Raw genomic sequence first — 24,422 nt, forward strand, 5'->3', positions numbered from 1 at the left:
GGTAGTGACCAGCAGGACAGTCAGTACCATAACTCTGGACTAAACAGACATAATGCAGTGACCAGCAGGAGAGTCAGTACCATAACTCTGGACTAAACAGACATAATGCAGTGACCAGCAGGACAGTCAGTACCATAACTCTGGACTAAACAGACATAAGGTAGTTACCAGCAGGACGGACAGTCAGTACCATAACTCTGGACTACACAGACATAATGCAGTGACCAGCAGGACAGTCAGTACCATAACTCTGGACTAAACAGACATAATGCAGTGACCAGCAGGACAGTCAGTACCATAACTCTGGACTAAACAGACATAAGGTAGTGACCAGCAGGACAGTCAGTACCATAACTCTGGACTAAACAGACATAAGGTAGTGACCAGCAGGACAGTCAGTACCATAACTCTGGACTAAACAGACATAAGGTAGTGACCAGCAGGACAGTCAGTACCATAACTCTGGACTAAACATACATAAGGTAGTGACCAGCAGGACAGTCAGTACCATAACTCTGAACTAAACAGACATAATGCAGTGACCAGCAGGACAGCCAGTACCATAACTCTGGACTAAACAGACATAAGGTAGTGACCAGCAGGACAGCCAGTACCATAACTCTGGACTAAACAGACATAAGGTAGTGACCAGCAGGACAGTCAGTACCATAACTCTGGACTAAACAGACATAAGGTAGTGACCAGCAGGACCGTCAGTACCATAACTCTGGACTAAACAGACATAAGGTAGTGACCAGCAGGACAGTCAGTACCATAACTCTGGACTAAACAGACATAAGGTAGTGACCAGCAGGACAGTCAGTACCATAACTCTGGACTAAACAGACATAAGGTAGTGACCAGCAGGACAGTCAGTACCATAACTCTGGACTAAACAGACATAATGCAGTGACCAGCAGGACAGCCAGTACCATAACTCTGGACTAAACAGACATAAGGTAGTGACCAGCAGGACAGTCAGTACTATAACTCTGGACTAAACAGACATAAGGTAGTGACCAGCAGGACAGTCAGTACCATAACTCTGGACTAAACAGACATAAGGTAGTGAGCAGCAGGAGAGTCAGTACCATAACTCTGGACTAAACAGACATAATGTAGTGACCAGCAGGACCGTCAGTACCATAACTCTGGACTAAACAGACATAAGGTAGTGACCAGCAGGACAGTCAGTACCATAACTCTGGACTAAACAGACATAAGGTAGTGACCAGCAGGACCGTCAGTACCATAACTCTGGACTAAACAGACCTAAGGTAGTGACCAGCAGGACAGTCGGTACCATAACTCTGGACTAAACAGACATAAGGTAGTGACCAGCAGGACAGTCAGTACCATAACTCTGGACTAAACAGACATAAGGTAGTGACCAGCAGGAGAGTCAGTACCATAACTCTGGACTAAACAGACATAAGGTAGTGACCAGCAGGACTCTGGACTAAACATACATAAGGTAGTGACCAGCAGGACAGTCAGTACCATAACTCTGGACTAAACAGACATAATGCAGTGACCAGCAGGACAGTCAGTACCATAACTCTGGACTAAACAGACATAAGGTAGTGACCAGCAGGACAGTCAGTACCATAACTCTGGACTAAACAGACATAATGCAGTGACCAGCAGGACAGTCAGTACCATAACTCTGGACTAAACAGACATAATGCAGTGACCAGCAGGACAGTCAGTACCATAACTCTGGACTAAACAGACATAAGGTAGTGACCAGCAGGACAGTCAGTACCATAACTCTGGACTAAAGAGACATAATGCAGTGACCAGCAGGACAGTCAGTACCATAACTCTGGACTAAACAGACATAAGGTAGTGACCAGCAGGACAGTCAGTACCATAACTCTGGACTAAACAGACATAAGGTAGTGACCGGCAGGACAGTCAGTACCATAACTCTGGACTAAACAGACATAAGTTAGTGACCAGCAGGAGAGTCAGTACCATAACTCTGGACTAAACAGACATAATGCAGTGACCAGCAGGAGAGTCAGTACCATAACTCTGGACTAAACAGACATAATGCAGTGACCAGCAGGACAGTCAGTACCATAACTCTGGACTAAACAGACATAAGGTAGTGACCAGCAGGACAGTCAGTACCATAACTCTGGACTAAACAGACATAAGGTAGTGACCAGCAGGACAGTCAGTACCATAACTCTGGACTAAACAGACATAAGGTAGTGACCAGCAGGACCGTCAGTACCATAACTCTGGACTAATCAGACATAATGCAGTGACCAGCAGGACTGTCAGTACCATAACTCTGGACTAAACAGACATAAGGTAGTGACCAGCAGGACAGTCAGTACCATAACTCTGGACTAAACAGACATAAGGTAGTGACCAGCAGGACCGTCAGTACCATAACTCTGGACTAAACAGACATAAGGTAGTGACCAGCAGGACAGTCAGTACCATAACTCTGGACTAAACAGACATAAGGTAGTGACCAGCAGGACAGTCAGTACCATAACTCTGGACTAAACAGACATAATGCAGTGACCAGCAGGAGAGTCAGTACCATAACTCTGGACTAAACAGACATAATACAGTGACCAGCAGGACAGTCAGTACCATAACTCTGGACTAAACAGACATAAAGTAGTGACCAGCAGGACAGTCAGTACCATAACTCTGGACTAAACAGACATAAGGTAGTGACCAGCAGGACAGTCAGTACCATAACTCTGGACTAAACATACATAAGGTAGTGACCAGCAGGACAGTCAGTACCATAACTCTGAACTAAACAGACATAATGCAGTGACCAGCAGGACAGCCAGTACCATAACTCTGGACTAAACAGACATAAGGTAGTGACCAGCAGGACAGCCAGTACCATAACTCTGGACTAAACAGACATAAGGTAGTGACCAGCAGGACAGTCAGTACCATAACTCTGGACTAAACAGACATAAGGTAGTGACCAGCAGGACCGTCAGTACCATAACTCTGGACTAAACAGACATAAGGTAGTGACCAGCAGGACAGTCAGTACCATAACTCTGGACTAAACAGACATAAGGTAGTGACCAGCAGGACAGTCAGTACCATAACTCTGGACTAAACAGACATAAGGTAGTGACCAGCAGGACAGTCAGTACCATAACTCTGGACTAAACAGACATAATGCAGTGACCAGCAGGACAGCCAGTACCATAACTCTGGACTAAACAGACATAAGGTAGTGACCAGCAGGACAGTCAGTACCATAACTCTGGACTAAACAGACATAAGGTAGTGACCAGCAGGACAGTCAGTACTATAACTCTGGACTAAACAGACATAAGGTAGTGACCAGCAGGACAGTCAGTACCATAACTCTGGACTAAACAGACATAAGGTAGTGAGCAGCAGGAGAGTCAGTACCATAACTCTGGACTAAACAGACATAATGTAGTGACCAGCAGGACCGTCAGTACCATAACTCTGGACTAAACAGACATAAGGTAGTGACCAGCAGGACAGTCAGTACCATAACTCTGGACTAAACAGACATAAGGTAGTGACCAGCAGGACCATCAGTACCATAACTCTGGACTAAACAGACATAAGGTAGTGACCAGCAGGACAGTCGGTACCATAACTCTGGACTAAACAGACATAAGGTAGTGACCAGCAGGACAGTCAGTACCATAACTCTGGACTAAACAGACATAAGGTAGTGACCAGCAGGAGAGTCAGTACCATAACTCTGGACTAAACAGACATAAGGTAGTGACCAGCAGGACTCTGGACTAAACATACATAAGGTAGTGACCAGCAGGACAGTCAGTACCATAACTCTGGACTAAACAGACATAATGCAGTGACCAGCAGGACAGTCAGTACCATAACTCTGGACTAAACAGACATAAGGTAGTGACCAGCAGGACAGTCAGTACCATAACTCTGGACTAAACAGACATAATGCAGTGACCAGCAGGACAGTCAGTACCATAACTCTGAACTAAACAGACATAATGCAGTGACCAGCAGGACAGTCAGTACCATAACTCTGGACTAAACAGACATAAGGTAGTGACCAGCAGGACAGTCAGTACCATAACTCTGGACTAAACAGACATAAGGTAGTGACCGGCAGGACAGTCAGTACCATAACTCTGGACTAAACAGACATAAGTTAGTGACCAGCAAGAGAGTCAGTACCATAACTCTGGACTAAACAGACATAATGCAGTGACCAGCAGGAGAGTCAGTACCATAACTCTGGACTAAACAGACATAATGCAGTGACCAGCAGGACAGTCAGTACCATAACTCTGGACTAAACAGACATAAGGTAGTGACCAGCAGGACAGTCAGTACCATAACTCTGGACTAAACAGACATAAGGTAGTGACCAGCAGGACAGTCAGTACCATAACTCTGGACTAAACAGACATAAGGTAGTGACCAGCAGGACCGTCAGTACCATAACTCTGGACTAAACAGACAGAATGCAGTGACCAGCAGGACTGTCAGTACCATAACTCTGGACTAAACAGACATAAGGTAGTGACCAGCAGGACAGTCAGTACCATAACTCTGGACTAAACAGACATAAGGTAGTGACCAGCAGGACCGTCAGTACCATAACTCTGGACTAAACAGACATAAGGTAGTGACCAGCAGGACAGTCAGTACCATAACTCTGGACTAAACAGACATAAGGTAGTGACCAGCAGGACAGTCAGTACCATAACTCTGGACTAAACAGACATAATGCAGTGACCAGCAGGAGAGTCAGTACCATAACTCTGGACTAAACAGACATAATACAGTGACCAGCAGGACAGTCAGTACCATAACTGTGGACTAAACAGACATAATGCAGTGACCAGCAGGACAGTCAGTACCATAACTCTGGACTAAACAGACATAAGGTAGTGACCAGCAGGACAGTCAGTACCATAACTCTGGACTAAACAGACATAAGGTAGTGACCAGCAGGACCGTCAGTACCATAACTCTGGACTAAACAGACATAAGGTAGTGACCAGCAGGACCGTCAGTACCATAACTCTGGACTAAACAGACATAAGGTAGTGACCAGCAGGACCGTCAGTACCATAACTCTGGACTAAACAGACATAAGGTAGTGACCAGCAGGACCGTCAGTACCATAACTCTGGACTAAACAGACATAAGGTAGTGACCAGCAGGACAGTCAGTACCATAACTCTGGACTAAACAGACATAAAGGTAGTGACCAGCAGGAGAGTCAGTACCATAACTCTGGACTAAACAGACATAAGGTAGTGACCAGCAGGACAGTCAGTACCATAACTCTGGACTAAACAGACATAAGGTAGTGACCAGCAGGACAGTCAGTACCATAACTCTGGACTAAACAGACATAAGGTAGTGACCAGCAGGACAGTCAGTACCATAACTCTGGACTAAACAGACATAAGGTAGTGACCAGCAGGAGAGTCAGTACCATAACTCTGGACTAAACAGACAAAAGGTAGTGACCAGCAGGACCGTCAGTACCATAACTCTGGACTAAACAGACATAAGGTAGTGACCAGCAGGACAGTCAGTACCATAACAATGGACTAAACAGACATAAGGTAGTGACCAGCAGGACAGTCAGTACCATAACTCTGGACTAAACAGACATAAGGTAGTGACCAGCAGGACAGTCAGTACCATAACTCTGGACTAAACAGACATAATGCAGTGACCAGCAGGAGAGTCAGTACCATAACTCTGGACTAAACAGACATAATGCAGTGACCAGCAGGACAGTCAGTACCATAACTCTGGACTAAACAGACACAAGGTAGTTACCAGCAGGACGGACAGTCAGTACCATAACTCTGGACTACACAGACATAATGCAGTGACCAGCAGGACAGTCAGTACCATAACTCTGGACTAAACAGACATAATGCAGTGACCAGCAGGACAGTCAGTACCATAACTCTGGACTAAACAGACATAAGGTAGTGACCAGCAGGACAGTCAGTACCATAACTCTGGACTAAACAGACATAAGGTAGTGACCAGCAGGACAGTCAGTACCATAACTCTGGACTAAACAGACATAAGGTAGTGACCAGCAGGACAGTCAGTACCATAACTCTGGACTAAACATACATAAGGTAGTGACCAGCAGGACAGTCAGTACCATAACTCTGAACTAAACAGACATAATGCAGTGACCAGCAGGACAGCCAGTACCATAACTCTGGACTAAACAGACATAAGGTAGTGACCAGCAGGACAGCCAGTACCATAACTCTGGACTAAACAGACATAAGGTAGTGACCAGCAGGACAGTCAGTACCATAACTCTGGACTAAACAGACATAAGGTAGTGACCAGCAGGACCGTCAGTACCATAACTCTGGACTAAACAGACATAAAGGTAGTGACCAGCAGGACAGTCAGTACCATAACTCTGGACTAAACAGACATAAGGTAGTGACCAGCAGGACAGTCAGTACCATAACTCTGGACTAAACAGACATAAGGTAGTGACCAGCAGGACAGTCAGTACCATAACTCTGGACTAAACAGACATAATGCAGTGACCAGCAGGACAGCCAGTACCATAACTCTGGACTAAACAGACATAAGGTAGTGACCAGCAGGACAGTCAGTACCATAACTCTGGACTAAACAGACATAAGGTAGTGACCAGCAGGACAGTCAGTACTATAACTCTGGACTAAACAGACATAAGGTAGTGACCAGCAGGACAGTCAGTACCATAACTCTGGACTAAACAGACATAAGGTAGTGAGCAGCAGGAGAGTCAGTACCATAACTCTGGACTAAACAGACATAATGTAGTGACCAGCAGGACCGTCAGTACCATAACTCTGGACTAAACAGACATAAGGTAGTGACCAGCAGGACAGTCAGTACCATAACTCTGGACTAAACAGACATAAGGTAGTGACCAGCAGGACCGTCAGTACCATAACTCTGGACTAAACAGACATAAGGTAGTGACCAGCAGGACAGTCGGTACCATAACTCTGGACTAAACAGACATAAGGTAGTGACCAGCAGGACAGTCAGTACCATAACTCTGGACTAAACAGACATAAGGTAGTGACCAGCAGGAGAGTCAGTACCATAACTCTGGACTAAACAGACATAAGGTAGTGACCAGCAGGACTCTGGACTAAACATACATAAGGTAGTGACCAGCAGGACAGTCAGTACCATAACTCTGGACTAAACAGACATAATGCAGTGACCAGCAGGACAGTCAGTACCATAACTCTGGACTAAACAGACATAAGGTAGTGACCAGCAGGACAGTCAGTACCATAACTCTGGACTAAACAGACATAATGCAGTGACCAGCAGGACAGTCAGTACCATAACTCTGGACTAAACAGACATAATGCAGTGACCAGCAGGACAGTCAGTACCATAACTCTGGACTAAACAGACATAAGGTAGTGACCAGCAGGACAGTCAGTACCATAACTCTGGACTAAAGAGACATAATGCAGTGACCAGCAGGACAGTCAGTACCATAACTCTGGACTAAACAGACATAAGGTAGTGACCAGCAGGACAGTCAGTACCATAACTCTGGACTAAACAGACATAAGGTAGTGACCGGCAGGACAGTCAGTACCATAACTCTGGACTAAACAGACATAAGTTAGTGACCAGCAGGAGAGTCAGTACCATAACTCTGGACTAAACAGACATAATGCAGTGACCAGCAGGACTGTCAGTACCATAACTCTGGACTAAACAGACATAATGCAGTGACCAGCAGGACAGTCAGTACCATAACTCTGGACTAAACAGACATAAGGTAGTGACCAGCAGGACAGTCAGTACCATAACTCTGGACTAAACAGACATAAGGTAGTGACCAGCAGGACAGTCAGTACCATAACTCTGGACTAAACAGACATAAGGTAGTGACCAGCAGGACCGTCAGTACCATAACTCTGGACTAAACAGACATAATGCAGTGACCAGCAGGACTGTCAGTACCATAACTCTGGACTAAACAGACATAAGGTAGTGACCAGCAGGACAGTCAGTACCATAACTCTGGACTAAACAGACATAAGGTAGTGACCAGCAGGACCGTCAGTACCATAACTCTGGACTAAACAGACATAAGGTAGTGACCAGCAGGACAGTCAGTACCATAACTCTGGACTAAACAGACATAAGGTAGTGACCAGCAGGACAGTCAGTACCATAACTCTGGACTAAACAGACATAATGCAGTGACCAGCAGGAGAGTCAGTACCATAACTCTGGACTAAACAGACATAATACAGTGACCAGCAGGACAGTCAGTACCATAACTGTGGACTAAACAGACATAATGCAGTGACCAGCAGGACAGTCAGTACCATAACTCTGGACTAAACAGACATAATGCAGTGACCAGCAGGACAGTCAGTACCATAACTCTGGACTAAACAGACATAAGGTAGTGACCAGCAGGACAGTCAGTACCATAACTCTGGACTAAACAGACATAAGGTAGTGACCAGCAGGACAGTCAGTACCATAACTCTGGACTAAACAGACATAATGCAGTGACCAGCAGGACAGTCAGTACCATAACTCTGGACTAAACAGACATAAGGTAGTGACCAGCAGGACAGTCAGTACCATAACTCTGGACTAAACAGACATAATGCAGTGACCAGCAGGACAGTCAGTACCATAACTCTGGACTAAACAGACATAAGGTAGTGACCAGCAGGACAGTCAGTACCATAACTCTGGACTAAACAGACATAAGGTAGTGACCAGCAGGACAGTCAGTACCATAACTCTGGACTAAACAGACATAATGCAGTGACCAGCAGGACAGTCAGTACCATAACTCTGGACTAAACAGACATAAGGTAGTGACCAGCAGGACAGTCAGTACCATAACTCTGGACTAAACAGACATAATGCAGTGACCAGCAGGACAGTCAGTACCATAACTCTGGACTAAACAGACATTAGGTAGTGACCAGCAGGACCGTCAGTACCATAACTCTGGACTAAACAGACATAAGGTAGTGACCAGCAGGACAGTCAGTACCATAACTCTGGACTAAACAGACATAATGCAGTGACCAGCAGGACAGTCAGTACCATAACTCTGGACTAAACAGACATTAGGTAGTGACCAGCAGGACCGTCAGTACCATAACTCTGGACTAAACAGACATAAGGTAGTGACCAGCAGGACAGTCAGTACCATAACTCTGGACTAAACAGACATAATGCAGTGACCAGCAGGACAGTCAGTACCATAACTCTGGACTAAACAGACATTAGGTAGTGACCAGCAGGACCGTCAGTACCATAACTCTGGACTAAACAGACATAAGGTAGTGACCAGCAGGACAGTCAGTACCATAACTCTGGACTAAACAGACATAAGGTAGTGACCAGCAGGAAGTCAGTATCATAACTCTGGACTAAACAGACATAAGGTAGTGACCAGCAGGACAGTCAGTACCATAACTCTGGACTAAACAGACATAAGGTAGTGACCAGCAGGACAGTCAGTACCATAACTCTGGACTAAACAGACATAAGGTAGTGACCAGCAGGACCGTCAGTACCATAACTCTGGACTAAACAGACATAAGGTAGTGACCAGCAGGACCGTCAGTACCATAACTCTGGACTAAACAGACATAAGGTAGTGACCAGCAGGACCGTCAGTACCATAACTCTGGACTAAACAGACATAAGGTAGTGACCAGCAGGACCGTCAGTACCATAACTCTGGACTAAACAGACATAAGGTAGTGACCAGCAGGACAGTCAGTACCATAACTCTGGACTAAACAGACATAAGGTAGTGACCAGCAGGAGAGTCAGTACCATAACTCTGGACTAAACAGACATAAGGTAGTGACCAGCAGGACAGTCAGTACCATAACTCTGGACTAAACAGACATAAGGTAGTGACCAGCAGGACAGTCAGTACCATAACTCTGGACTAAACAGACATAAGGTAGTGACCAGCAGGACAGTCAGTACCATAACTCTGGACTAAACAGACATAAGGTAGTGACCAGCAGGAGAGTCAGTACCATAACTCTGGACTAAACAGACAAAAGGTAGTGACCAGCAGGACCCGTCAGTACCATAACTCTGGACTAAACAGACATAAGGTAGTGACCAGCAGGACAGTCAGTACCATAACAATGGACTAAACAGACATAAGGTAGTGACCAGCAGGACAGTCAGTACCATAACTCTGGACTAAACAGACATAAGGTAGTGACCAGCAGGACAGTCAGTACCATAACTCTGGACTAAACAGACATAATGCAGTGACCAGCAGGAGAGTCAGTACCATAACTCTGGACTAAACAGACATAATGCAGTGACCAGCAGGACAGTCAGTACCATAACTCTGGACTAAACAGACATAAGATAGTTACCAGCAGGATGGACAGTCAGTACCATAACTCTGGACTACACAGACATAATGCAGTGACCAGCAGGACAGTCAGTACCATAACTCTGGACTAAACAGACATAAGGTAGTGACCAGCAGGACAGTCAGTACCATAACTCTGGACTAAACAGACATAAGGTAGTGACCAGCAGGACAGTCAGTACCATAACTCTGGACTAAACAGACATAAGGTAGTGACCAGCAGGACAGTCAGTACCATAACTCTGGACTAAACATACATAAGGTAGTGACCAGCAGGACAGTCAGTACCATAACTCTGAACTAAACAGACATAATGCAGTGACCAGCAGGACAGCCAGTACCATAACTCTGGACTAAACAGACATAAGGTAGTGACCAGCAGGACAGCCAGTACCATAACTCTGGACTAAACAGACATAAGGTAGTGACCAGCAGGACAGTCAGTACCATAACTCTGGACTAAACAGACATAAGGTAGTGACCAGCAGGACCGTCAGTACCATAACTCTGGACTAAACAGACATAAGGTAGTGACCAGCAGGACAGTCAGTACCATAACTCTGGACTAAACAGACATAAGGTAGTGACCAGCAGGACAGTCAGTACCATAACTCTGGACTAAACAGACATAAGGTAGTGACCAGCAGGACAGTCAGTACCATAACTCTGGACTAAACAGACATAATGCAGTGACCAGCAGGACAGCCAGTACCATAACTCTGGACTAAACAGACATAAGGTAGTGACCAGCAGGACAGTCAGTACCATAACTCTGGACTAAACAGACATAAGGTAGTGACCAGCAGGACAGTCAGTACTATAACTCTGGACTAAACAGACATAAGGTAGTGACCAGCAGGACAGTCAGTACCATAACTCTGGACTAAACAGACATAAGGTAGTGAGCAGCAGGAGAGTCAGTACCATAACTCTGGACTAAACAGACATAATGTAGTGACCAGCAGGACCGTCAGTACCATAACTCTGGACTAAACAGACATAAGGTAGTGACCAGCAGGACAGTCAGTACCATAACTCTGGACTAAACAGACATAAGGTAGTGACCAGCAGGACCGTCAGTACCATAACTCTGGACTAAACAGACATAAGGTAGTGACCAGCAGGACAGTCGGTACCATAACTCTGGACTAAACAGACATAAGGTAGTGACCAGCAGGACAGTCAGTACCATAACTCTGGACTAAACAGACATAAGGTAGTGACCAGCAGGAGAGTCAGTACCATAACTCTGGACTAAACAGACATAAGGTAGTGACCAGCAGGACTCTGGACTAAACATACATAAGGTAGTGACCAGCAGGACAGTCAGTACCATAACTCTGGACTAAACAGACATAATGCAGTGACCAGCAGGACAGTCAGTACCATAACTCTGGACTAAACAGACATAAGGTAGTGACCAGCAGGACAGTCAGTACCATAACTCTGGACTAAACAGACATAATGCAGTGACCAGCAGGACAGTCAGTACCATAACTCTGGACTAAACAGACATAATGCAGTGACCAGCAGGACAGTCAGTACCATAACTCTGGACTAAACAGACATAAGGTAGTGACCAGCAGGACAGTCAGTACCATAACTCTGGACTAAAGAGACATAATGCAGTGACCAGCAGGACAGTCAGTACCATAACTCTGGACTAAACAGACATAAGGTAGTGACCAGCAGGACAGTCAGTACCATAACTCTGGACTAAACAGACATAAGGTAGTGACCGGCAGGACAGTCAGTACCATAACTCTGGACTAAACAGACATAAGTTAGTGACCAGCAGGAGAGTCAGTACCATAACTCTGGACTAAACAGACATAATGCAGTGACCAGCAGGAGAGTCAGTACCATAACTCTGGACTAAACAGACATAATGCAGTGACCAGCAGGACAGTCAGTACCATAACTCTGGACTAAACAGACATAAGGTAGTGACCAGCAGGACAGTCAGTACCATAACTCTGGACTAAACAGACATAAGGTAGTGACCAGCAGGACCGTCAGTACCATAACTCTGGACTAAACAGACATAATGCAGTGACCAGCAGGACTGTCAGTACCATAACTCTGGACTAAACAGACATAAGGTAGTGACCAGCAGGACAGTCAGTACCATAACTCTGGACTAAACAGACATAAGGTAGTGACCAGCAGGACCGTCAGTACCATAACTCTGGACTAAACAGACATAAGGTAGTGACCAGCAGGACAGTCAGTACCATAACTCTGGACTAAACAGACATAAGGTAGTGACCAGCAGGACAGTCAGTACCATAACTCTGGACTAAACAGACATAATGCAGTGACCAGCAGGAGAGTCAGTACCATAACTCTGGACTAAACAGACATAATACAGTGACCAGCAGGACAGTCAGTACCATAACTGTGGACTAAACAGACATAATGCAGTGACCAGCAGGACAGTCAGTACCATAACTGTGGACTAAACAGACATAATGCAGTGACCAGCAGGACAGTCAGTACCATAACTCTGGACTAAACAGACATAAGGTAGTGACCAGCAGGACAGTCAGTACCATAACTCTGGACTAAACAGACATAATGCAGTGACCAGCAGGACAGTCAGTACCATAACTCTGGACTAAACAGACATAATGCAGTGACCAGCAGGACAGTCAGTACCATAACTCTGGACTAAACAGACATAAGGTAGTGACCAGCAGGACAGTCAGTACCATAACTCTGGACTAAACAGACATAATGCAGTGACCAGCAGGACAGTCAGTACCATAACTCTGGACTAAACAGACATAAGGTAGTGACCAGCAGGACCGTCAGTACCATAACTCTGGACTAAACAGACATAAGGTAGTGACCAGCAGGACAGTCAGTACCATAACTCTGGACTAAACATACATAAGGTAGTGACCAGCAGGACAGTCAGTACCATAACTCGGGGCGGCAGGTAGCTTAGTGGGTAAGAGCGTTGTGCCAGTAACCGAAAGGTCGCTGGTTCTAATCCCCGAGCCAACTAGGTGAAAAATCTGTCGATGTGCCCTTGAGCAAGGCACTTAACCCTAATTGCTCCTGTAAGTCGCTCTGGATAAGAGCGTCTGCTAAATGACAAAAAAAAAAAAAAAAAAAAACTCTGGACTAAACAGACATAATGCAGTGACCAGCAGGAGAGTCAGTACCATAACTCTGGACTAAACAGACATAATGCAGTGACCAGCAGGACAGTCAGTACCATAACTCTGGACTAAACAGACATAAGGTAGTGACCAGCAGGACAGTCAGTACCATAACTCTGGACTAAACAGACATAAGGTAGTGACCAGCAGGACCGTCAGTACCATAACTCTGGACTAAACAGACATAATGCAGTGACCAGCAGGACCGTCAGTACCATAACTCTGGACTAAACAGACATAAGGTAGTGACCAGCAGGACAGTCAGTACCATAACTCTGGACTAAACAGACATAAGGTAGTGACCAGCAGGACCGTCAGTACCATAACTCTGGACTAAACAGACATAAGGTAGTGACCAGCAGGACAGTCAGTACCATAACTCTGGACTAAACAGACATAAGGTAGTGACCAGCAGGACAGTCAGTACCATAACTCTGGACTAAACAGACATAATGCAGTGACCAGCAGGACCGTCAGTACCATAACTCTGGACTAAACAGACGTAAGGTAGTGACCAGCAGGACCGTCAGTACCATAACTCTGGACTAAACAGACATAATGCAGTGACCAGCAGGACCGTCAGTACCATAACTCTGGACTAAACAGACATAAGGTAGTGACCAGCAGGACAGTCAGTACCATAACTCTGGACTAAACAGACATAAGGTAGTGACCAGCAGGACCGTCAGTACCATAACTCTGGACTAAACAGACATAAGGTAGTGACCAGCAGGACAGTCAGTACCATAACTCTGGACTAAACAGACATAAGGTAGTGACCAGCAGGACAGTCAGTACCATAACTCTGGACTAAACAGACATAATGCAGTGACCAGCAGGACCATCAGTACCATAACTCTGGACTAAACAGACATAAGGTAGTGACCAGCAGGACAGTCAGTACCATAACTCTGGACTAAACAGACATAAGGTAGTGACCAGCAGGACCGTCAGTACCATAACTCTGGACTAAACAGACATAAGGTAGTGACCAGCAGGACAGTCAGTACCATAACTCTGGACTAAACAGACATAAGGTAGTGACCAGCAGGACAGTCAGTACCATAACTCTGGACTAAACAGACATAATGCAGTGACCAGCAGGACAGTCAGTACCATAACTCTGGACTAAACAGACATAATGCAGTGACCAGCAGGACAGTCAGTACCATAACTCTGGACTAAACAGACATAATGCAGTGACCAGCAGGACAGTCAGTACCATAACTCTGGACTAAACAGACATAATGCAGTGACCAGCAGGACAGTCAGTACCATAACTCTGGACTAAACAGACATAATGCAGTGACCAGCAGGACAGTCAGTACCATAACTCTGGACTAAACAGACATAATACAGTGACCAGCAGGAGAGTCAGTACCATAACTCTGGACTAAACAGACATAATACAGTGACCAGCAGGACAGTCAGTACCATAACTCTGGACTAAACAGACATAATACAGTGACCAGCAGGACAGTCAGTACCATAACTCTGGACTAAACAGACATAAGGTAGTGACCAGCAGGACAGTCAGTACCATAACTCTGGACTAAACAGACATAATGCAGTGACCAGCAGGACAGTCAGTACCATAACTCTGGACTAAACAGACATAATGCAGTGACCAGCAGGACAGTCAGTACCATAACTCTGGACTAAACAGACATAAGGTAGTGACCAGCAGGACAGTCAGTACCATAACTCTGGACTAAACAGACATAAGGTAGTGACCAGCAGGACAGTCAGTACCATAACTCTGGACTAAACAGACATAATGCAGTGACCAGCAGGACAGTCAGTACTACACTGAACAAAAATATAAACGCATGTAAAGCTGAAATAAAAAAATCCCAGAAAATCAAATCAAATCACATTTTATTGGTCACATACACTTATTTAGCAGATGTTATTGCGGGTGTAGCGAAATGCTTGTGTTCCTAGCTCCAACAGCGCAGTAGTAGCTAACAATTCACAGCAATACACACAAATCTAAAAGTAAAATAATGAAATTAAGAAATGTATAAATATTAGGATGAACAATGTCTGAGTGGCGTTGACTAAAATACAGTAGAGTACAGTATATACATATGAAATGAGTAAAGCAGTATGTAAACATTATTAAAGTGACTAGTGTTCCATTTCAAGTGACCAGTGATTCCATGTCTATGTATATGGGGCAGCAGCCTCTAAGGTGCAGGGTTGAGTAACCGGGTGGTAGCCGGCTAGTGATGGCTATTTAACAGTCTGATGGCCTTGAGATAAAAGCTGTTTTTCAGTCTCTCGGTCCCAGCTTTGATGCACCTGTACTGACCTCACCTTCTGGATGATAGCGGGGTGAACAGGCCGTGGTTCAGGTGGTTGATGTCCTTGATGATCTTTTTGGCCTTCCTGTGACATCGGGTGTTGTAGATGTTCTGGAGGGCAGGCAGTGTGCCCCCGGTGATGCATTGGGCAGACCGCACCACCCTCTGGAGAGCCCTGCGGTTGCGGGCGGTGCAGTTGCCGTACCAGGCGGTGATAGAGCCTGACAGGATGCTCTCAATGGTGCATCTGTAAAAGTTTGTGAGGGTCTTAGGGGCCAAGCCAAATTTCTTCAGCCTCCTGAGGTTGAAGAGGCGCTGTCTGTGTGGGTGGACCATTTCAGATTGTCTTGAAGCTTTTCACCTTCTCCACTGCGGTCCCGTCGATGTGAATAGGGGCGTGCTCTCTCTGTTGGCCCCGAGCTTAATGATGAGCTTGGAGGGTACTATGGTGTTGAAGGCTGAGCTATAGTCAATGAACAGCATTCTGATGTAGGTATTCCTCTTGTCCAGATGGGATAGGGCAGTGGGCAGTGCGATGGCGATTGCATAGTCTGTGGATCTATTGGGGCGGTAAGCAAATTTAAGTGGGTCTAGGGTGGCAGGTAAGGTAGAGGTGATATGATCCTTGACTAGTCTCTCAAAGCACTTCATGATGACAGAGGTGAGTGCTACGGGGCGATAGTCATTTAGTTCAGTTACCTTTGCTTTCTTGGATACAGGAACAATTGCGGACATCTTGAAGCAAATGGGGACAGCAGACTGGGATAGGGAGGAATATGTCCGTAAACACTCCAGCCAGCTGGTCTGCGCATCCTCTGAGGACACGGCTAGGGATACCGTCTGACCGGCAGCCTTGCGAGGGTTAACACGCTTAAATGTCTTACACTTGTCGGCCACGGAGAACGAGAGCCCACAATCCTTGGGAGCGGACCGTGTCGGTGGCACTGTGTTATCCTCAAAGCAGGTGAAGAAGGTCTTTAGCTTGTCCGGGAGCAAGACGTCGGTGTCCGCGCCGTGGCTGGTTTTCCCTTTGTAATCCGTGATTGTCTGTAGACCCTGCCACATACGTCTCGTGTCTGAGCCGTTGAATTGCGACTCCACTTTGTCTCTGTACTGACGTTTTGCCTGTTTGATTGCCTTACGGAAGGAATAATTACACTGTTTGTATTCAACCATATTCCCAGTCACCTTGCTGTGGTTAAATGCAGTGGTTTGCGCTTTCAGTTTTGCGTGAATGCTGCCATCTATCCACAGTTTTTGGTTTGAGTAGGTTTTAATAGTCAACATCCCCTATACACTTCCTGATGAACTCAGTCACCGTGTCCGTGTATACGTAAATTCTATTCTCAGAGACAACCCGGAACATATCCCAGTCTGCGTAATTCCTGTTTGAGTTTCTGCCTATAGGAAGGGAGGAGCAGAATGGAGTTGTGATCTGATTTGCCGAAGGGAGGGCGGGGGAGGGCCTTGTAGCCATCCCGGAAGGGAGAGTAGCAACGGTCCAGAGTTCTTGTAGCACGAGTACTCCAGGCAATGTGTTGATAGAACTTGTTTGTTTCACAATAAAACATATTTTGCATCTTCAAAGTGGTAGGCATGTTGTGTAAATCAAATGATACAAACCCCCAAAAATCCATTCAAATTCCAGCTTGTAAGGCAACAAAATAGGAAAAATGCCAAGGGGGGTGAATACTTTCGCAAGCCACTGTAGCTGACATTGTGTCTATAGACTAACTAACCATATAGCTGACATTGTGTCTATAGACTAACTAACCATATAGCTGACAGTGTATCTATAGACTAACTAACCATATAACTGACATTGTGTCTATAGACTAACTAACCATATAGCTGACAGTGTATCTATAGACTAACTAACCATATAGCTGAAAGTGTATCTATAGACTAACTAACCATATAGCTGACAGTGTATCTATAGACTAACTAACCATATAGCTGACAGTGTATCTATAGACTAACTAACCATATAACTGACATTGTGTCTATAGACTAACTAACCATATAGCTGACAGTGTATCTATAGACTAACTAACCATATAACTGACATTGTGTCTGTCTATAGACTAACTAACCATATAGCTGACAGTGTATCTATAGACTAACTAACCATATAGCTGACAGTGTATCTATAGACTAACTAACCATATAACTGACATTGTGTCTATAGACTAATTAACCATATAGCTGACAGTGTATCTATAGACTAACTAACCATATAGCTGACAGTGTTTCTGTCTATAGACTATCTAACCATATAGCTGACAGTGTATCTATAGACTAACTAACCATATAGCTGACAGTGTATCTATAGACTAACTAACCATATAGCTGACAGTGTATCTATAGACTAACTAACCATATAGCTGACAGTGTATCTATAGACTAACTAACCATATAGCTGACAGTGTATCTATAGACTAACTAACCATATAGCTGACAGTGTATCTATAGACTAACTAACCATATAACTGACATTGTGTCTATAGACTAACTAACCATATAGCTGACAGTGTATCTATAGACTAACTAACCATATAACTGACATTGTGTCTGTCTATAGACTAACTAACCATATAGCTGACAGTGTATCTATAGACTAACTAACCATATAGCTGACAGTGTATCTATAGACTAACTAACCATATAGCTGACAGTGTTTCTGTCTATAGACTAACTAACCATATAGCTGACAGTGTATATATAGACTAACTAACCATATAGCTGACAGTGTATCTATAGACTAACTAACCATATAGCTGACAGTCTGTCTATTGACTATCTAACCATATAGCTGACAGTGTATCTATAGACTAACTAACCATATAGCTGACAGTGTATCTATAGGCTAATTAACCATATAGCTGACAGTGTATCTATAGGCTAATTAACCATATAGCTGACAGTGTTTCTATAGACTAACTAACCATATAGCTGACAGTGTATCTATAGACTAACTAACCCTATAGCTGACAGTGTATCTATAGACTAACTAACTATATAGCTGACAGTGTTTCTATAGACTAACTAACCATATAGCTGACAGTGTATCTATAGACTAACTAACCATATAGCTGACAGTGTTTCTATAGACTAACTAACTATATAGCTGACAGTGTATCTATAGACTAACTAACCATATAGCTGACAGTGTTTCTGTCTATAGACTAACTAACCATATAGCTGACAGTGTATCTATAGACTAACTAACCATATAGCTGACAGTGTTTCTGTCTATAGACTAACTAACCATATAGCTGACAGTGTATCTATAGACTAACTAACCATATAGCTGACAGTGTATCTATAGACTAACTAACCATATAACTGACATTGTGTCTATAGACTAACTAACCATATAGCTGACAGTGTATCTATAGACTAACTAACCATATAGCTGACAGTGTATCTATAGACTATCTAACCATATAACTGACATTGTGTCTATAGACTAACTAACCATATAGCTGACAGTGTATCTATAGACTAACTAACCATATAGCTGACAATGTGTCTATAGACTAACTAACCCTATAGCTGACAGTGTATCTATAGACGATCTAACTATATAGCTGACAGTGTGTCTATAGACTAACTAACCATATAGCTGACAGTGTATCTATAGACTAACTAACCATATAGCTGACAGTGTGTCTGTCTATAGATTAACTAACCATATAGCTGACAGTGTATCTATAGACTAACTAACCATATAGCTGACAGTGTGTCTGTCTATAGGCTAATTAACCATATAGCTGACAGTGTATCTATAGATTAACTAACCATATAGCTGACAGTGTATCTATAGACTAACTAACCATATAGCTGACAGTGTGTCTGTCTATAGGCTAATTAACCATATAGCTGACAGTGTATCTATAGATTAACTAACCATATAGCTGACAGTGTATCTATAGACTAACTAACCATATAGCTGACAGTGTTTCTATAGACTAACTAACCCTATAGCTGACAGTGTATCTATAGACTAACTAACCCTATAGCTGACAGTGTATCTATAGACTAACTAACCATATAGCTGACAGTGTATCTATAGACTAACTAACCATATAGCTGACAGTGTATCTATAGACTAACTAACCATATAGCTGACAGTGTATCTATAGACTAACTAACCATATAGCTGACAGTGTTTCTGTCTATAGACTAACTAACCATATAGCTGACAATGTATCTATAGACTAACTAACCATATAGCTGACAGTGTTTCTATAGACTAACTAACCCTATAGCTGACAGTGTATCTATAGACTAACTAACCATATAGCTGACAGTGTATCTATAGACTATCTAACCATATAGCTGACAGTGTATCTATAGACTAACTAACCATATAGCTGACAGTGTATCTATAGACTAACTAACCATATAGCTGACAGTGTATCTATAGACTAACTAACCATATAGCTGACAGTGTATCTATAGACTAACTAACCATATAGCTGACAGTGTATCTATAGACTATCTAACCATATAGCTGACAGTCTGTCTATAGACTAACTAACTATATAGCTGACAGTGTATCTATAGACTAACTAACCATATAGCTGACAGTGTATCTATAGACTAACTAACCATATAGCTGACAGTGTTTCTATAGACTAACTAACCATATAGCTGACAGTCTGTCTATAGACTATCTAACCATATAGCTGACAGTGTATCTATAGATTAACTAACCATATAGCTGACAGTGTATCTATAGACTAACTAACCATATAGCTGACAGTATATCTATAGATTAACTAACCATATAGCTGACAGTGTATCTATAGACTAACTAACCATATAGCTGACAGTGTATCTATAGACTAACTAACTATATAGCTGACAGTCTGTCTATAGACTAACTAACCATATAGCTGACAGTCTGTCTATATACTAACTAACCATATAGCTGACAGTGTGTCTATAGACTAACTAACCATATAGCTGACAGTCTGTCTATAGACTAACTAACCATATAGCTGACAGTATATCTATAGATTAACTAACCATATAGCTGACAGTGTATCTATAGACTAACTAACCATATAGCTGACAGTGTATCTATAGACTAACTAACTATATAGCTGACAGTCTGTCTATAGACTAACTAACCATATAGCTGACAGTCTGTCTATATACTAACTAACCATATAGCTGACAGTGTGTCTATAGACTAACTAACCATATAGCTGACAGTCTGTCTATAGACTAACTAACCATATAGCTGACAGTGTATCTATAGACTAACTAACCATATAGCTGACAGTGTATCTATAGATTAACTAACCATATAGCTGACAGTGTATCTATAGACTAACTAACCATATAGCTGACAGTGTATCTATAGACTAACTAACCATATAGCTGACAGTGTATCTATAGACTAACTAACCATATAGCTGACAGTGTATCTATAGACTATCTAACCATATAGCTGACAGTCTGTCTATAGACTAACTAACTATATAGCTGACAGTGTATCTATAGACTAACTAACCATATAGCTGACAGTGTATCTATAGACTAACTAACCATATAGCTGACAGTGTATCTATAGACTAACTAACCATATAGCTGACAGTCTGTCTATAGACTATCTAACCATATAGCTGACAGTGTATCTATAGATTAACTAACCATATAGCTGACAGTGTATCTATAGACTAACTAACCATATAGCTGACAGTATATCTATAGATTAACTAACCATATAGCTGACAGTGTATCTATAGACTAACTAACCATATAGCTGACAGTGTATCTATAGACTAACTAACTATATAGCTGAGAGTCTGTCTATAGACTAACTAACCATATAGCTGACAGTCTGTCTATATACTAACTAACCATATAGCTGACAGTGTGTCTATAGACTAACTAACCATATAGCTGACAGTCTGTCTATAGACTAACTAACCATATAGCTGACAGTGTATCTATAGACTAACTAACCATATAGCTGACAGTGTATCTATAGATTAACTAACCATATAGCTGACAGTGTATCTATAGACTAACTAACCATATAGCTGACAGTGTATCTATAGACTAACTAACCATATAGCTGACAGTGTATCTATAGACTAACTAACCATATAGCTGACAGTCTGTCTATAGACTATCTAACCATATAGCTGACAGTGTATCTATAGATTAACTAACCATATAGCTGACAGTGTATCTATAGACTAACTAACCATATAGCTGACAGTATATCTATAGATTAACTAACCATATAGCTGACAGTGTATCTATAGACTAACTAACCATATAGCTGACAGTGTATCTATAGACTAACTAACTATATAGCTGACAGTCTGTCTATAGACTAACTAACCATATAGCTGACAGTCTGTCTATATACTAACTAACCATATAGCTGACAGTGTGTCTATAGACTAACTAACCATATAGCTGACAGTCTGTCTATAGACTAACTAACCATATAGCTGACAGTGTATCTATAGACTAACTAACCATATAGCTGACAGTGTATCTATAGATTAACTAACCATATAGCTGACAGTGTATCTATAGACTAACTAACCATATAGCTGACAGTGTATCTATAGACTAACTAACCATATAGCTGACAGTGTATCTATAGACTAACTAACCATATAGCTGACAGTGTATCTATAGACTATCTAACCATATAGCTGACAGTCTGTCTATAGACTAACTAACTATATAGCTGACAGTGTATCTATAGACTAACTAACCATATAGCTGACAGTGTATCTATAGACTAACTAACCATATAGCTGACAGTGTATCTATAGACTAACTAACCATATAGCTGACAGTCTGTCTATAGACTAACTAACCATATAGCTGACAGTGTATCTATAGACTAACTAACCATATAGCTGACAGTGTTTCTGTCTATAGACTAACTAACCATATAGCTGACAGTGTATCTATAGACTAACTAACCATATAGCTGACAGTGTATCTATAGACTAACTAACCATATAGCTGACAGTGTATCTATAGACTAACTAACCATATAGCTGACAGTGTATCTATAGACTAACTAACCATATAGCTGACAGTGTTTCTGTCTATAGACTAACTAACCATATAGCTGACAGTGTATCTATAGACTAACTAACCATATAGCTGACAGTGTTTCTATAGACTAACTAACCCTATAGCTGACAGTGTATCTATAGACTAACTAACCATATAGCTGACAGTGTGTCTATAGACTAACTAACCATATAGCTGACAGTGTATCTATAGACTAACTAACCCTATAGCTGACAGTGTATCTATAGACTAACTAACCATATAACTGACATTGTGTCTATAGACTAACTAACCATATAGCTGACAGTGTATCTATAGATTAACTAACCATATAACTGACAGTGTATCTATAGACTAACTAACTATATAGCTGACAGTGTGTCTGTCTATAGGCTAATTAACCATATAGCTGACAGTGTATCTATAGACTAATTAACCATATAGCTGACAGTGTGTCTGTCTATAGATTAACTAACCATATAGCTGACAGTGTATCTATAGACTAATTAACCATATAACTGACAGTGTGTCTGTCTATAGACTAATTAACCATATAACTGACAGTGTGTCTGTCTATAGACTAATTAACCATATAACTGACAGTGTGTCTGTCTATAGACTAATTAACCATATAGCTGACAGTGTGTCTGTCTATAGACTAATTAACCATATAGCTGACAGTGTGTCTGTCTATAGACGTGTCTGGTGAGTATGCAGGCCATGGAAGAAGCTGGGACATTTTCAGCTTCCAGGAATTGTGTACAGATCTTTGCAACATGGGGCCGTGCATTATCATGCTGAAATATGAGGTGATGGCAGTGGATGAATGGCACGACAATGGGCCTCAGGATCTCGTCATGGTATCTCTGTGCATTCAAATTGCCATCGATAAAATGCAATTTTGTTAGTTGTCCGTAGCTTATGCCTGCCCATACCATAACCCCACCGCCACCATGGGACACTCTGTTCACAACGATGAGATCAGCTAACTGCTCTCCCACACGACGCCATACACGCTGTCTGCCATCTGCCCGGTACAGTTGAAACCGGGATTCATCCGTGAAGAGCACACTTCTCCAGCGTGCCAGTGGCCATCGACAGTGAGCATTTGCCCACTGAAGACGGCTACGACGCCAAACTGCAGTCAGGTCAAGACCCTGGTGAGGATGACGAGCACGCAGATGAGCTTCCCTGAGACGGTTTCTGAAAGTTTGTGCAGAAATTCTTTGTTTGTGCAAACCCACAGTTTCTTAAACTGTCCAGGGGGCCGGTCTCAGATGATCCCGCAGGTGAAGAAGCCGGATGTGGAGGTCCTGGGCTGGCGTGGTTACACATGGTCTACGGTTGTGAGGCCGGTTTGACGTACTGCCAAATTCTCTAAAACAACGTGGAGGCGGCTTATGGTAGAGAAATTAACATTAAATTATCTGGCAACAGCTCTGGTGGAAATTCCTGCAGTCAGCATGCCAATTGCAC

General features: G+C 43.0%; 1 protein-coding gene across 1 annotated transcript in view; it reads right to left on the reverse strand.

The window, feature by feature from the left end:
• The window catches only part of LOC121587324 (CD9 antigen), a 120,992-nt gene that overhangs the window by 18,594 nt on the left and 77,976 nt on the right, over nucleotides 1-24,422 (reverse strand). The window lies entirely within an intron of this gene.

This window comes from Coregonus clupeaformis, unplaced genomic scaffold, assembly GCF_020615455.1.
Source record: "Coregonus clupeaformis isolate EN_2021a unplaced genomic scaffold, ASM2061545v1 scaf0113, whole genome shotgun sequence".
Lineage (NCBI taxonomy): Eukaryota > Metazoa > Chordata > Actinopteri > Salmoniformes > Salmonidae > Coregonus > Coregonus clupeaformis.